The following is a 15,959-nucleotide window of genomic DNA, read 5'->3' as shown; positions in this document are numbered from 1 at the left end:
CTGACTCTAAGATCTTAAAGTAAAATCAATTATTTTTTCCATTCTCTTTTTTTTTCTTCTTTATTTTAATTTTGCAAGCAAAGGCCTGTAACGTTACACGAACAATCCCTTTTCGATGTGACATCACGTGGCTATGTACTTCCCAGACTAATGCTCAGGAGCAACCACAGCTCAAACACCACCCCGGGGTTTTGTTGGGTTGGTTTGTTTTCAAAAACATTTTATATTCCTCTCCGGTAAGAAAACAACAACAACTTGCCTGGGGTCCTGTGATCAAAACCCCCAAAATTCTGCCAGTGACACAGGGCTCGGAGCCAGGTATTCATCTGATGGCTGTTCCTGTCTCTTCCCTCGTCACTCCCTGCAACTGGAAGGAAAGGAGAACACTACTTGTGTTCCTGATCCCTTCACCACTCCTCCCAAGACCCTGAAGTCTCTCTTGATTGCCCTTGGACTTCTGGTTACAACTTCATCGCTGCCTACCTGGAAAATCAATCCCGGATAATGTACAGGGTACTAACGGATAGGCACACCCTATGCCATCCCCCCCGCCCCCCCCAATACTTATAGTCACGCGAATTGGTGGGGTGAATTTCTGTTAGGCCATGATGCTGAATTTAAAGCAATCACTTAGACGTAAAATACAACTGTAACAGGCAGAAAATGTTCACCTCACTCTACAATGTTCCAGTAATTTAACCTTTGAAGGACAAGGAAGAGATAAATCACCACTGTTCCACCAAGTGAAAATCCAATGACCTATTTTCTGATGATACAAGGTGAGCACCAGACTGCAGTACTGTAATTCTTAAAGTTATCTTTTCAGGGAAACGGTCAGGATTTCTCCGCCCTCACTGAAGAGGGTATTTCAAGCAAGAGTTCATGCAGACAGCTGCAGTGCACAACCATCTGCATCAACAACTCAGCAGCCTTTTGCCACCTTACCCACTGTTTTCTATCACCTAAAACTGTTAGCTGTCCCGCCCTTTTCACCAGCAGGGCGGGACTGCAACATTTCCTGACTGCAACAGATCCAAGATGTTCACAAAACGTACCTCCTCAGGGGACACCACAAGGGTGACTCTGACAGGAAAGGGATCTCCTGGACCAGGTAGCGGTGGCAACGGGTATGAAGGCAAACCAGGAACGTCTTCTTCGAGTAGCTCCTAGACCAAGAGAGGTTTTGGTCAGGCATCATGTTTAGTAACAAAATGGAAACTAGCTTTGGGATGATTCCTGGCACAAAGGAGTTATCTGAGAATGTAACCAGCATGTCTTTGACGAAAAAGATATTAATCAACATTTCCAACAAAAACTTAAGCTAAAAGATAACAGAAGAGAACTAGTTAATTAACACTTTTAAAATAGAAAGCATCTATCTTTGAAATGGTCCTAACACACTGACTTGCTAACTTGGCTGCTGTTAATTCAAAAGTGCACTGAATATGGCATTCCCTTTAAAGAGAGAAAATATTTAGAAAGAAAAACGAAGATAACAGCAATTTACCTGCACGGATTAACCCGAATGCCGTGCCCAAGGCTACTGCAGTTTGCCAGAGCAAGCTATCCCTTATGAGAAAGGCAAAGGATAATTTGACTCCTTAGCCGCCAGCATCATCCCACGTTCAAAACAGATCACAGACTTTGCAGGGTACAGATACCCATTGTCTGGGCAGCACAGCACGCTCCGGTCTGTCGTCTTCTAGACCCTCATATTGTACAGGTTCAGCTCTACGTGCCGTGCGCTCACTTGGCTCAGGACAAAATCAACCTTGGCACATTCCATTATGCCTTTAAAGTAAGGATGGATAGCACATAGCTCAGCTGGACCATAGCTCCGGGGTACAGCTCCTGTCCTCTCTCGTACTTTAATGTCATACGTAACAAAAGGCACAATTTCTCTGAAATAATTTTATTTTTCACACATCTGCTTGAACAGTTTTCATTCTGCCCAAAACAAAAAGTGGAAGCAATCAGATACCGATAACTGCAAAATAAAACAGCTTAAAAACCCCAACAAACCCATCTTGATAAATACCGGTAAAGAAAGGACATCTAACTAGATCACAGACACACACAAAGTGCCAGATTTCTGCCAAACCACCAGGAATATTGTGACGGGCCACCTGACTGCACCTGGCTCTGAAGATTCCTCTGAAATTCCTGCTTGTTCCCAACAGAGCACTGCACATCGCTCAGCCGGGCACCTTGGTCACCTCTCGTGCGCGTCTTTGAAAGAAAAACTGCCCTCGCAGCTCTGCTGTTGTGTTACCAGCCCTTCCTCGCTGCCAGCAGGGTGCTTACTGCCAGATCTGCCACACCGGGGTGTGGACAGCCCAGTTGCAAACACTGACCCTAAAAAGGTGTCCTGCCAAGACCTCTCAAGGAGCTACCCGTTTCAAACGGCTGTCCCTCTGCCTTTCCGCCTTTGTGCCTGTTCTTGAAACACCTGAAAAGGCCTCACATTCCTTAATGCATCTTTGAAGCCACAGCCAAACCCCTGAATGTTTAATAGATAATTCACACATCACCTAACACTGCACACTTAATAAGGCAACACAGGAGCGCTTTTCAGCACGAGGAATTCAATCCAAAGAAAGCAAAGGGCAGGCTGCAGGGCAGCGTGTCACCTCGTACCTCCTTCACCACATGCAAAGCTTTGGCCTTGAGCAGCCTACATGAGCCCAGCCAGTAGGCTGAGGCATTAAAGACGTCTTTAGGGTGAGGAAGATCGAAGTGACAGTCCGGCAAGTCTCAGATTCTGTACTTCCCCGACACGGACAGGGTACCGTAGACTTCCCTCTCCTGTTGACAAAAGGGAAGCAGAAAGGGCTTTCTACCCAGGTGTTTGCAGAACGCCTTTCCACTGGACTTGTTGCGAACATCAGCCACAGAACAGGTCTTCTTGGTGTCACAGATGGCGGGACCCACGACCCACACAGCTGGCCTTCAGCATACGGCCACAGTCACGTGACAGCCCCGTCCTTCATCCAGGCCTGGCCTGATAAATTTATAACAAGGAAACAACAGCTCAGGGGATCGGGCAGGTCTTTCAGTCGTACAGATCACCGGTTCCAGAGGGAATTAACTGCCTGTGTAAAAGTGGGGAACAGGGACAGGAGGAATAAGCCTTCCTGCAAGCCGCAGGGCCCAACCACCTCGCAGTCCCAGTGCTGGGATCTGCAACGCTGCCGGCAGTGCTGCAACACCAACTGCAGCATCTGCTCTCCTACCGTGGAAGCCCACGTGGAATCAGAGGAGAAGGAACCAGCCCTTCGCACGCTGCTGCTTCTGCCTAAAGGGTTCTCCCTCTGCCTGAGGAGACGCTGGTCCCTCCTAGAACGGCTGGTGGCTGAACAGCTCCTGGTGAGGCTGGAAGCGCTCAGACGACTACAAGTCAGTCCCATCACAAACGGCTGTGCGTCAAGTCTGTTCAGCACGGCCTTGGCTGTCATTCAGAAGGCAGGGGCTCACTGAATGAACGTGCCCAGGGTGTCAACAGCAGTTTGAAGCGCAGCTCTCCTCCGACCCGAGCTGACGGACTGTTCCAAAAGCCAGCATTGCCATTTCCAGGGGCAGATTACAAGGGACCAGGCTGGCCAAGGGCTCGCTCAGATCATGAGCTTAAAACCTGCAGACCTCAAGTACCTCCCTACGGAGGGGCTGACAGGCAGCGCGGTTAAATACAAAAACAGGCCGTAGGAGGAACTGGGGACTTATTTTGGCTCAGACGCTTGGAAAGGGTTTGTCGTCAACTGCTGTAGAAAAAGTAATTCTAGAAATGACGGTTAGTTAAACCTCAGCTCAGAACAGAGATTAAAAACTCGTCTGTCAAATGAAGCAAGGTCACAGTCCCCCAGGCCTGAATCTAGGAGCACAAGGCAGCACCTGCACCTACGCGTATGCACGCGAAGACACGTTCACGTGCACACGTTCACCCAGAACGAGACTCGCTGCCGTGAGCTCACCATGCCCGGGGTTCTGGGGTGCTCTCCAACACCCTACTGCCTGCCAGGGAATCTCCTGGCTAATGACTAAGCTGGGATGGTGCTACGGTAACAAAGACCAGCTCCTGAACTCGCCTGTCAGCTCAGCAGAAGCGCATCTCGCAGACAGGAACACACTCTGAAGCAAGACACCGGTGTAGCGGGCTCTGCATAAGCAGCTCATTACCACTGTTAACAGCACAACAACACTCCCAGAACAGACCACAGTCCTTACCAGGTTACCTACCCGAAAACACGCATGTGAAGCAAGGAAGTAAAGTTACTATAAAATAATAACATGGGTAATGGCTGTACTTTACATAGTAACGGTATCCTTCAGCCAACGCAGCGTAGCAGCTGGCTTGTGAGGATGGAGGGCTGCTGAGCCTCTCTGCAGCTAAACCCAGAGCTGATCGCGGCTGAACATTCTCAGAGCTGCAGGCTTCCCCCTTCTGCTGTTCCCGAGGCTCGGCTCCCGGAACCAGCTCGAGCTCTGGACGCCTTGCCCTTTTCTGGTCCACAAATGAACACCTCCAACACTCATTTTCTTACACGTTCTTCTGAACCGCTTATTTCTGGATCGGGTCTGCTTAATGCTACATGCCTTGCGGAGAGCATTCCGGGCTTTCCGAACGCTCCTTGCTTACAACCGCCTTACGCAGCTTGGTGGCTGTTTTCCAAATTTCATTTTTGTTCTAAGGGTACAATCCCATTTCAAGACAGTTTGCAGAAAGTCGCGTGTCACGTGCTGACTTTACCAAAACGCAACAAGAGACTGATTCACCATTGGGGTTTCACCGTTACTCAGTTCTAACACACGCTGAGAGATTCTTCTAACTGCATCACTGCCATGCACGCCACGATTACATCAGCAGTGACAGCAGCGTCCTCTGAAGGGGAAAACGATCCTCTGAAGCAGAGACGAGCAACTGAGCAGTCTTTTTAATGTCAGAGGGACAGCAGCAAGAGACACACCTACACACACAAACAAGCTCACCAGCTTTGTTATGTCCTGACCCTCTTCAGCAACACAGAACTTCTGACATGCCATGAAGGAAGAAAGCGACGTTCCACCAAAACACAGGCTGACGGACAATTTGCCCCACGGGTTATCTGGTAATTCCTACTTAGACAGGACAAAATAAGATTAGAACAGGCACAGTGTGACTGAGGTTTTAGAAACAGCGACCCGGAAGTTCCAACCTGTCAGTCCTACGCGCGCCCCACTCATTCGCCAACAGGACGAAACCCCCAAGGATGGTCGTTAACGTCAGGTAACGACACAAATGGGAACGTGCCCGTCCCTGGAACGGCAGCCCCGACCACTCGGTCCAACACCGAAACACCATCCCACGTTCGCTCACTCAGCGATAAACCCTTCTCTTCCACAATATACCATTAGAAATTAAATTATCTGAAATTGCAGGTTTTCAGACAATACAGATTATCTGTTTCCCTGTAGTGTCATACATTAATTTAAGCATGTCCATACTCGATTACGCCCAATTTTAATAACTTAAAATTGAATTGACAAGAATTTATGCTGTTGGTAGGTAGGTTGCTTGTCAGAACGACAACACAGAATACAAACAGCACCATAAAGCATTTTTGACCTCTAAAGGACGCATTTCGGGCCTGAAAATTATAACAAAGGTAAAGTCACGGGAGAAAACTTTAGTTTGGGATTTTGATCTTTCTACGCAACACATTTACTGCTGTACTCCTTCACCTATTATTCCTGATGCAAGTTAAAAGGAAATTAAAGCAAGATAACAGAAAGTAAGCCTCATTCCACACCCATGAATACATTAAGCTACCTGAACATGGATTTCAACCTCCTCATGTGTAAGTAGTTCTTGAAGGCAATCCACTGCACCTTGCTGCCAAAAGCTGCCGATCTGTTGGGTGAAAGCAAGAAATCGCCACACGTTAAGACGCTGACACTAAGCCCCACACCATCCTCAACACAGGGGCATGAAAATAGGCGACTATCATTGAAAAACTTGGTTGAAAACACCCATCACTGGTTTGAGTTGTCTACAACAGTTTAAACGTTACCTGCTCTTTGGGACACTAAAACTTTCCGTGTGACAAAGCCCACCAGCCAGTTCAGACGTTGAAGTGGCTTAGAAAGAGACGCTGCTTGCCAAGGCTGACCTTTACCCCAGGCATAACAAGGTCTGGGCGCACAATCACCCAAAGCAGAACCCAAAGACACAGAATTACACTCGGAGATAACAGACAACAGGAAACACAGGACACTTTAAAGACTTCTGTGTTTCCCTGCAATATCTGTCTGCGTCCCAACCCGCAGGCCGAGAAGCCTGTCTGTCTGAATCTATCCGTTGAACTGCTCCCAGCAATAAAAAGGTTTTCTTTAAGAACAAGTTCAAAAGTGACCCAGTCGTTTCAGTAATTCACTTTACTAAATGCACCATTCAAATGGGACTAAGGTGTGATGACACCCGAGAACGTTGTTTACATACCAGTTACCGACTAACAAAACCCCTAAACCACTCACTCCCATGAGCTGAGCAGCGGTAACAGAGGGTTTCCCTCACAGCTACCTGCAGAATGACAGAAACGCTTTTGCAGGACTTGAAGACTGACAATTTTCTGGCTATTCTGCATTAAGAAATCCAGGCCCCCCTTCTTCTCGCTGCTACTGCAAAACAAACTACCACTCCTGAGTATCATCCTGCCAACTACCGCAGCGTCCCCTCTCACAAAGATTTAATTCCAAGGACAGCTGCTCCTGAAGCACGGTCACTTCATAAAGTAATCCAGCAGCTCCTGGTAAAAGCCTGCCTTGCTGAAACCGTCCTCCAGCTGTTCTCCCCATCCTCGCAGGCAAGAAAACACGCCAGCAACTAGCCTCAACCTTGGTGGGACTCAACAGCGTACCAGTTTGAGTAACTACCAGCTAAAACCTCTTCCAAGTCACCGTTGCTCACCGGTACTGTCTTGTGGAGCTCACAGGGTATGCAAAACGCAGGAACACCAGCATACAGCGCGGCTGGATACAGAAGACATGGAATAACCCTCTCCGTGTAACCATGGTCTATGTACTGTACCTATAGGAAAAGAAAAGCTTTCCTGAAATAATTCAGTCAAGTTTACTCAGAGAACACGTTCATTGACAGCATTCACTTCTCTGGGGGAAAAAATAACGGTCTGCTGAGAGCAGGTGATGTGATGAGGTGGAAATGAAGGAAAGGATTAAAAAACCGCTATGGCAGGTCAGAAGTTCACTTTCCAAACTTGTCTTGCAAGAGACCCCACGTGTTGTGCAATAACCCACAGCAGTTTAGAAGTGAAAGACATAAAGAATGCGTGAACCAGGCTGGAGTCAGACTTGCAAATCTACGTTGAAAGAGGGCAAGCAGACTCAAGAGTTTAGGTAGGATTAACTGCTCATTCGAAAAAGGAGCTCTGTACCTGTGCAGCAGAAAGCATTCAAAACACACAGCCAGCCCCGACTCTCTGGGTGGGGGGAAGCTAAACCCAAGTATTTTCAAAGCGTTCCACACATGGTAACACCAACAGCAAAAGAAGAAAAAACCTGCAAGGGATTACTTACAGGGGATCAAGGGGAGCTTTTTACTTAAGAACATTTATCATCACCAGGAAAACTACGGGAAAGATTGTGACAACTGAGATAGGTACGTAGAATTCATCTTTAACAGAAACGTTAACATCCCGACAGTTACCACACTTTTAAGCAGAATGAGCATCTGGAAAGTCAGGTCAGCTGAATGAAAAAAAGGTGTGATCATAAACTGACGGTAGACGACTGGATTATTTGCCTTTTTTTTTTTTTTTTTAACATACACGTGCGCCTGTTCATACACACATGCCCCCTCCCCCCATATAATCAAACTTACCTGGAGATAGGCACTGCTGAGTCCTACAACTCTACCTCGATACCACATGGCATCTGGTCCTCTTACAACACAAGCTTCTCCCTTTGCCCAGCAGTAGGGTTGCAGAAGACCAAGGCACTGGAAGTTACTTTGTATGTCAGTCATCAATTGGTTTAGTGCCGTTTCTGGGGGTGGGGGGAGGAATAAAAAAAATCAATTCAAAACAGTCTATAACATAGTAGTGCAAATGATTTCAGTCACCAAACCCCAGCAGATTCAGGTGAAGACCTGTATAAACAGAAACCACACGTGCTGCTCCAAAGAATATTTTCCAACACTGATACAATCTGTATGTTCGACGTCCAGCATATGCAAACACGCTACTGCTCAAAACAAAAAGCAAACTGCATTCTAATTGGGAAGCCATTAGTATTTCTGGACTCTCATCTCAGAGAAGGAGGGTCTGTAAATTTTGCAATCGACACCTTGACAGCACTAGTACAAGAGCCTCTCCATGACCAATGCAACAGATTGCCAGAGACAGCAGCAGGACACCATGAACCACCACCAAACACACGTCCGGACGACCCTCTGGAAACCGGGAAACTGGGTACTGAGCTCACGCAGAAAGGGGAAAGTCCAGCAGTAGCTGAGAACCAGGCTAACTCCCAAGCATCTTTAGGCCTGCACCTTCCTCAACAGCGGCAAAACGTACCACCAGCTCCGCGTTCCAAAGCCAAGCACTCGCTGCTGCACCCCAGACTGCCCAGAGAAGAGGTGAGTAACCCGCCTGTCGAAGCGCTTGGGCCTCCTGGATTTCTGGGGCGGACGGAAGGAGGGGAGAGCCCGTTGGGGTGGGTGTCAGGGCACGGCAACTCCTCCGGGGATCAGGGTTTCCTCTGCCAGGGAGCTGCCGGAGCTCTCCCCACCGCTGCAGCGCAGGGGGTGCACGGGCATGCACCCCTCGCCCCCCCTGCCAAAGGCCTCATCGCCTCCCAACAGCAATCCTCCCCAGCAGGAACCTTCCAGAGCCGGGCTCTGGCACAGGACGCGCACACCAGCACACAGAGCTGCCATGTTCCGATGCACCCAAGCCAGCAGATTCACAGGCACAAACGTATTTTCTCCTCTGGAACCTTACCGGAGGATTTGGGTATTATATAAATAGTTCCATCGCATCCAACGCAACTCACTACAGCTTGAAAAGTCTTTGCTTCAGGTATAAAGGGGGGTTTATAGATTTCACCCATTCCTGAATGACGCTGTGACACACGTGTTTTACACGACTGTTCTTCACTCTCTGAAACAGCGATGTTGTCCTCCAGAGCAGCGCTGGTTTTCACACGTGCCGTTTCTGAACCGCAGCCGTCCAGTCGTGTGTTCCCTTGCTCTAAATGTACTTTAAGATGTTCCTTGGAGACTGAGCGAGCCACACCAGCTTTATGAGTTCTAGCAGATTCAATCAAAGCATATCAACACATTAACTGGCAAAGAACTTGAAAAGTGCAAAAGAACAAAATAACAGAAGTCAAAACTCAAACACACCAAGATGGCAAATGCTTGTTAAAATACTGCCCAACATCTCATCTACCAGCTGAGAGAACTGAAACGTGCACTGGGTACAACTACGAACGTTATAATCCAAGTAGTTCACTGCAGATGGAGTTCAGCTGCCACATGTGCTGTAGAGGACAGTGCAAACTTCTGGTTTACTCATTAGCTTATCACGATGCGAATATGAGAGTCAGAAAGAACATAAAAAGGAAAGTATCCAAACCTCCTGTTTTGAAAAACCAAACCCTTTTTAACAAGCTGCTCTGCAATATCAATCAATTCTCCTGTTTCATCTTTGCAAAGAATTTTCACAGGCAATGCACCAGCCACATCCCTTTCCTGGAGAAAATGAGAGAGATCGACAACATATTACACTGTGCAGCTCCGCTAACTACCGGCATTTTCCATTGTACTGGTACTGGCCGCCAGTCAGACGTCGTTGAACAACTGGTGCCCACATCAGAAGACAAAAACCATTTGATCTGTGTCACAGTTCCCATCGTTTTACCACCTGTTCTAAACAGGTCATTTAAAAAAAAAAAACAAATCACAGCACAAACCCTTGCTTAGTCCCTCAGCTCTGTCACTTGCATGAGCTGCCAAACACCAGTTTTCCTCCAGCAGGAGCTTTAAGCCCACTTGTAACCACCTGTGCTCACCAGTGCTGTCACTTCCAGACACACTGTAAAGCCTCGCTGGCAGCTGCCAACGGACACTGAATCCATCAACCCCCACAATAATTCCGTTTTCTTTTACCGGTGCAAGCACTCAGTGACTAACGATGCTCGTACAGCATCGGACTCGTTCTTTCCATTTCCGAGCAAACTTGAAAGCTAATAGAGTGGCTGCTGAGACTGTTCTCCTCAAGAACGTGAGCATCTTGCTCACCTGTCCATAAAAGCTGTCAGCATCCAGTGATCCCAAAGATGTAAATATTATTCTTCAGTAACTAAATGTAGCTCAGACTCTGTTCTTTCCGCCCCGGGGGCCAAACTGCTCTAACGCACCAGGGAATAACGAGAGTAAAGCAGAAAACAGAAAAAGCCCCTTTCTCCCCACAGCAAACACCACCTTTCTCCCCACAGCAAACACCACCTTTCTCCCCACAGCAAACACCACCATCTAAGCAAACTCCATTCAGGACTTTTTGAAGAGTAACAACATTCAGAAAAAAGAAATAAAAAATTAAGAGACAACCTGACAGAAAGTTTACAAATCCTGCTGGTTTTGGTTACAAACCTGTAGGAACACTTTGACTCGTGCCCCAGCTAGGTAAGAGGATAAACACTCACATGCTGTTGCTGTCCACTGCGGGCTTCCACCTGCTGGTCTGACACAGAACAATCACGATCCCTTTAGTACAAGAGAAGTTGGCATCTCCTGAGCTTAACCACAAACCCTGCCCTTTACTCGGCTTTTGAATGTTTTTTGAAACTGCCTGAACTGTCAGGGGGAAAAAAGACAGTTTCCATTACAGTCAACAGGAAAAAGAAATGGTTATTCATCTCTGGATCTACACGACAGGAAGAATTCAAAAATCTAACCCCAAAACTTCAAAATGAGGAGCATCAGGAGGTCCAGAAGGATGACGCCTGTCTGAACAGAACAAAGGAAAATCCATATGTCATCTGCAAATTGGCTTTTTATAGTCATTCAGAGAACAGGTTTTACAAACATGATTATTTTTTCTTCACAGCACAGACGGCACATAAACAAAGGCACGGGACGATACCCCGGTTCTCTGACCTCCTGCATGTTTTCACGAGACCAGATTCATCTCAAACTCCGAGACAAGGAAAAAAGCACTCAGTGCAGTCAGAAAAACCTCTACCATCTGCCCACTATTTTAGAATTCATCCTATAAGTATGCTTTCTTGCTTTCTATAGCCCCGTTTCTGCTTTACTGGTAAGTAGCTCAACCCTTCGGAAAAAAAAAAAACCTTTTTATAGAGCAAATCACAGCTGCCATCCCGTTTCTTCTTTATTCAAAAAGCAAAGCCCATCCAAATCCCAAATAATCAGTGCTAACACAGAAAAATACTAAGTTATGGCATTATTAGGTGTCTAAGACTGCTACTCCGTATAAGGAAAGGCTACCTTATATCTGCCAAGGAACATTCTGTTGCCAATGGCCTAATGATCTTCAGATTTTCCTCGAGTCTTCTTAGACAGCTGATATCCACTGTTTTTTCAGCTCCAGAATCATAAAGCATTACCTGTTACAGATAAGAAACACAACAGAACAGAACAAAACCCCCCTCTCACTCTTCGCTGTAAGGAACAGAATTCAAAGCATGCCTGAAGAGGTGAACAAAATTCAAACAAACAGTACCAGGATTCACTGAGTGGCCTTTGTGCTGAAGTACTTCCTCACACAACACCGGTGACCACCGCAGCGGGCCGAGAGGACAAAACACACACAAACATGCTCAAAGGGGGTCCAACAACTTTACAGGGCCTGTGACTTGAGTAAGAAAAGTTCTTCTCCTGTGCTCCAGTTACGCGGGTGCGTTTCAGTTTGTAAACCCAGGAACGGCGGAACAGCTCCTCTCCACCCCCCGCTTTTCACTCCGAGGTGGTTAAAGAGCTGCTCGAGGGCTCTTTGCCTCAGAAAGCAGGCGACACAAACCACAAGTAGAGAAGGTCGCACCGCTGCTCCCAACTACCACCACCCACGGGCATCAGCTGATGAGGGTGGAGAGAACCCATGGCAATCCAGCCCTGGATTATCTGCAGGATTAAAAAGCCACTCTGACTTTTGAGGCAAGTGGTTATCTATTCACAAAATGCCTCTTCTGGTGCTCCTCCCTCTTTTCAAATGAGCGCAACAACACGCCTGTTTAAAGCCGCCCTGTGGGAGAAGCTCCCGGGGAAAAGGTTACCCCTGCTCGGCCCAGGGCGTCACCGCCCGTTTAGGGCCCAAGCAACAGCAGGACGGCATGGGCGCTGGGGTGCTGCTCTCCCTTCAGTTGGCTCCCTCGTTTACTTTGGATGAAGCGTGAACTACTGGGACCCTCAGGCTCACGCAGCTGGAATCTAAGCTAAACCATTAGGCTGCAGCTTGGGAATCTGCCATGGTGCAAAGCATCGCGTAAACACCCGCACAGTCAACCTCCTGAGCCCTCTGCCACGGCCGGGCCCCTGCTACAGGCACCTGCGCTTTGATCAGACAGAAAGCTTGTCTGCAGCAACGCACAACAGAACCCGACCTCTCGACAAAAGCAGGAGGCTGGATGAGACTGTATTAACACAGAAGTAAGCAGCAGAGATTTGACATTATTTCAATCAGCGCACGCTTACAACCTTTAGAAATCAAAGCACGAACCCTCCCCCGGCAAGAGGCTTACCTCTGCACAGCTGTCAGGCACAGTCCTGCTTACTCGACCTCTCTGCCACTGTTTCACCTCACAGCTGTAAACAGCACAGTGCGTGCCACGTTCCCACTTCACGGGCTGGGGCTGGGATTCTCTGTAGGTGGTGGCCATCTTCTCCTGCAAACTAACATTCAAGGAAACCACGTTTCTAGTGGCCCAGTTTTGTCCGGCGAATGAAGGGGTATTTAGCCCACCACTGCCCAACTAGCACACAGGACAGTCTCAGTGACCGTTTAACAGACACACAGTATGGTTGTTTTTCTTCATGACACGTTAGAAATACCTGAAGTGGAGCTCCCAAACACATGCCGTACCTAAACACCTGCCAAAGGCAGGTGGATGGATACACCATGTCTAGAAAAGGCCTTCAGACTTTCCTAACAGCCTATTAGAAGCACCTGGAAAGAACGAACTTGACTGAAGCTCTACAATGCAAGATACCGGGATTCTTTAGCAAGATTTCTAACACGGGAACGTGGAGGAGAAAAGAAAGAGCAGAAAGATTTAATCTCTTTCTGGACAGTGTGGCATTTATCAGGCCCCAACATTTACTACACTAGAACTGACCAGAAATAGGAGTTCGACATGTGCTTAATTTGGAATCCCAAATATTTAATAAAACACAACATAGTGCCAATCTGCCTTCTGGCCCTAGACTTTCCCCAACAAAGCCAGGGGAGCCCACAGCACCAGAGTTTGCTCTAACTACACTTCACCAGTTTGTCCTAAGAATGCTTTGGATTTCAGTACCTTTTCAGTGTCCTTTCTGATGACAGCCACTGTAGAAAGATTTTACTGGGAGATACAACATGACTAATTCTCGCTTGTAGCTCCTGCTTAGAAAGGGATTTGAAATCTCCTCCGTCCATGGACTCCACGTCTCTAGGATTTAAAGCTTCCGAGGCTTCAGGAATTTCTAGAGGAACATCCCATATTTCATTGGGCCTTACACCAGTACTTTCAGGGCACCTGTAAAGAGCATAAAGTCATTGGAACGGGAAGTTTAAAGCCATTTGAGACAACACAAAAAAGAGCTCAACCAACAGTTCAACATGACGGGAATCACTCAACGCGGAGAAGAGCGAAGAACAAGTAACTTAGAAAAGCAGACAAAAAAAGGCAAAATAATTTCTAAGTGCTGAAACACTTGGGAGAGTACCTTGCTTTTATTCCCCTTCAGAAGGCATCCTTGCACGTTCTGCTGAGAGATGGCAGCACTACACAGTCCAGGCTGCCAGCAGAAAAGCAAGCCTGACACAAACGGACTGCTGAACATTCACGTTTGCGTCTGGCTTAAAAGACATCAAATGACCGACATCAAGCTTCTGGGAGATCAGTGTTGTCTCCGAGCGAAAGCTGCAACATTCTGCTTCTAAGATGTGTAAGTATTCCTTCCAGACGCGAAGATGATGAACGTCAGCCAAACATTTACCTTTCTAGCGGTCCCTGAGCATACAAACACACCACAACCGGTGCCAGCACTGTCCTCAGCAGAGTCCCGAGTGAAGTCTGGTCATGCAACACCTTGACGAAAACTTGTTTAAATGGCCTGAACCGGATAGAACAAAGCCCAGCAGCAACCCAGAGGTGGCTGGTAGGTACTTTGAGCCACAGCCCGGCTCAGGACAAGCCTGTGTGAGCTGCGCCAGCTAGAGCCGTAAGAGACTGCAGCTCCAACAAAAACCTGTGAACACAAAAGAACTGGCTTCTGGTAACCACCGCTGACCAAAGGAGACGGCAAGCGTGAGTTTAACTGTAGGCACTGCTGGGCCGCCAGGAAGAAGCTCTGTTCTCGGAGATCTACCACCCATCTATGCCTTCCTTCACGGGAAGGAAACAAACTGCTCTGGCAGAGAGAAATTCCCTGAAGCTTTGACTCACCCACTGCCCACTGCCCCACAGTTATTTCTGCAAACCTGCCTGGGGCAGGCGTTTGGAAACCAACGGGTAAAACAGCCGCCTTGTAGAACCAGGGAAGAAAGGAACACCAAAGTTCACAAGCAACGCTTGCCGTGTGTCCAACCAGCCTGAACTGGGAAACGGACAGAGGCAACGTGCCACAGAGAGCTCTCCCAAGTGAAGCACACGTTACGAGTCCTCCAACACCCTCTCTAGTAACTCCAGTACAGCAGTATCACTGCACACCCATCAGCAAAAACCATCTGTTTGGAATGAACTTCAGGCTCCAAGGTTGCTCCCCGGAATTCTGCATGGACTACTTCCTATCCCAACGCAAGAGCGAGGTGACTGAGGTTTGCTGGCCAGCAAGCCAGCTTCAGCGGAGCTGTACTCTCCCGCTTAGAGTCTCTTCTACCAGTTCAGGGCTGGCCTGGGCATCCCCCAACAACAACCTTAAACACGGAAGAGTAATCCTAACGGGAGCCGGTGGCACCTCTCCTTTCCTGAAGGGCAGAAACGCCAGGGAGAGAGAGGAGGGAACAGAACAGAGGGAACAGAGGGAGAAGGAACCAAGGTCAGGAGAGCAGAGGGTATTGGGGGGGCAGAGGCACACTCCTGAAGGGACCGAGGCCTGCGGAGGGCCTGTGCTGAAGCACGGGAAGCAAAGAGCACGGAGGAAGGAGCAGCGGGGAGAAACGGCTGGTCCTGGCCCCAGCCCCTGCCCTGCCCATGGCCTCACCGAAGGGACTGAGGGGAGCCGGGGCATCAGGGGAGGAGAGGGGCTTGGAGCAAACTTGCGCTGGGAAAGGGAGAGGGGGCTGCTGTAACTGTTTGGGTACAATGCTTGCACCAGTCTTGAAGGATTTATGCTAATTAGCAATAAACTAAGGTAAATTGAGTCTGTTTTGCCCACAACAGTAGTCGGTAAGCAACTTCCCTGTCTTCTGTCAAGTTGACCCATGAGATTTCTTGCTCCTCTTTCTTCTGTTTTCTCCCCAGTCCAACCAAGGAGGGGGCAGTGAGCGAGTGACCACAAAAATCCACATTAGGCAAGCCACCAACTTTAGACACTTACAGTAAAGTCACACGGCTGCTTGTTTGCAGCTGCCACACAATAAAACACCCCAGTGACAGTGACAAAACAACTCTGCTGTTCAGGTTTCAATAAAGCTCCTTCACTTGACAAAAACCTGACTGAAAAGCGTGACCGGTAAAGAAAAGTCTTCCTAGGACTTAGTCGTATTTCTGAGCTAAGAGACGAAAATCCACTTACTTACTTCCTC

The sequence above is a fragment of the Leptosomus discolor genome, unplaced genomic scaffold (genome assembly GCF_034619465.1).
Source record: "Leptosomus discolor isolate bLepDis1 unplaced genomic scaffold, bLepDis1.hap2 HAP2_SCAFFOLD_106, whole genome shotgun sequence".
In the NCBI taxonomy this organism is placed as follows: domain Eukaryota; kingdom Metazoa; phylum Chordata; class Aves; order Leptosomiformes; family Leptosomidae; genus Leptosomus; species Leptosomus discolor.
This window is presented reverse-complemented; position numbering follows the sequence as displayed.